Raw genomic sequence first — 1,500 nt, forward strand, 5'->3', positions numbered from 1 at the left:
TCATGCATATGGCTGCAGGCAAAGACGGCAGACCACAACAGGGATCAGATAGGAAAAAAAAAAAAAAGCCCCCACACTACAGAGCTTTGGGTACCCTGGGAACAGCAATGGCCTGAACCTGTGGGGCAATACTGCCAGATTAAATAGGATGGATGCTCCCTCCAGTCCTCTACAAGCTGCTCCTGCCCTTCCGACAAAATCCTCTCTTGCTGCCTGTCACTCAGAACTTTCCTCCTCTCCAATCAGTGACACCCACCGGCGGTTTCCCACCTCATCATCCACCTGCCCTCAACGCTGGAGCCCACTTCGCAGTAAACTCCAACCGCTGGAACATGGCTGCCTCTTGCTGCTCCCTGCAGGCTGACCACTGCTTTGTCCTGCCTAACCCACTGGCCCCCTACTACTTCTACCTGTCTCTTCATTTAAGCCTGCCTGTCATAAAGGGGATTACTTATATTTAATGGCAGCTATGCAAAAGGAGGAACACACACATGTGGTGCTTTGGCGCATAATGCTTTACCACACCAGTGTACATTGTCTCCAATGTAGCAAATTAGCAGAACAAGAAACAGGCATCTATCCCCCAAAGATTACTATAATTGCCAATTAAAGTAATTTGAAAAAAATGAGAAGGTCCCCTGAGGGGAACCTAACAGTAAATAGTCACTTCAAATCAAAATGAAATATTATTAACAGTGTAGGAGCCACCAGACTGAACATTAACAGTTATAACTAGACATGTGCGATTCGTTACGAATCGAAATTCGTACGAATTTTCCTGAAATTCGTAGAATCGGAAGCATCCGAAATCCGAATGGCAGTTTCCGAATTATATCCGAAATACGAAATTCCGTTTTCTTTGAAACGGGAACTAATATTACCCCTGTAAATGAGGTTGAACAACATGACAAGATTTTTTTTTTTAATCCGAAATACGGATCCGCTGCTGCTGAGAGTTGCATTACAATACACAGGCAGGAAATACGAAATTCCGTTGACGTATTTTCGTTCCGTTACGAACATTCGTTACATATTGAAGTTAAAAAGCAAAGTACATTTATATTGGAGTTGATGGTATTTTTTTTTAAAGTCCGAAATACGAAATTCGGATCCGGAATCCGTTAACGGAATTCGTATTTCGTTTTGGTTGACCAATCAGAGGTTCTCTTCTGCTGCTGAGAGTCGCATTACAATACACAGGCAGGAAATACAAAATTCCGTTGAGGTATTCTCGTTCCGTTACGAACATTCGTTATATTGAAGGTAAAAAGCAAAGTACATTTATAGTGGAGTTGATGCCTGATGGTAGTTTTTTTTTAAGTTCGAAATACGAAATTCGGATCCGGAATCCGCTAACGGAATTCGTATTTCGGATAAAAAAACAACTACCACATCGACTCCAATATTAACAAAGGTATTTTTGCTTTTTAACTTCATCATAACGAATGTTCGTAAAGTTACGAAAATGTGCCGAAACTAACGAAAATCCGTATTTCGTAC

Source organism: Nanorana parkeri, unplaced genomic scaffold, assembly GCF_000935625.1.
Source record: "Nanorana parkeri isolate BGI_ZX_2015 unplaced genomic scaffold, ASM93562v1 scaffold2200, whole genome shotgun sequence".
Classification (NCBI taxonomy): Eukaryota; Metazoa; Chordata; class Amphibia; order Anura; family Dicroglossidae; genus Nanorana; species Nanorana parkeri.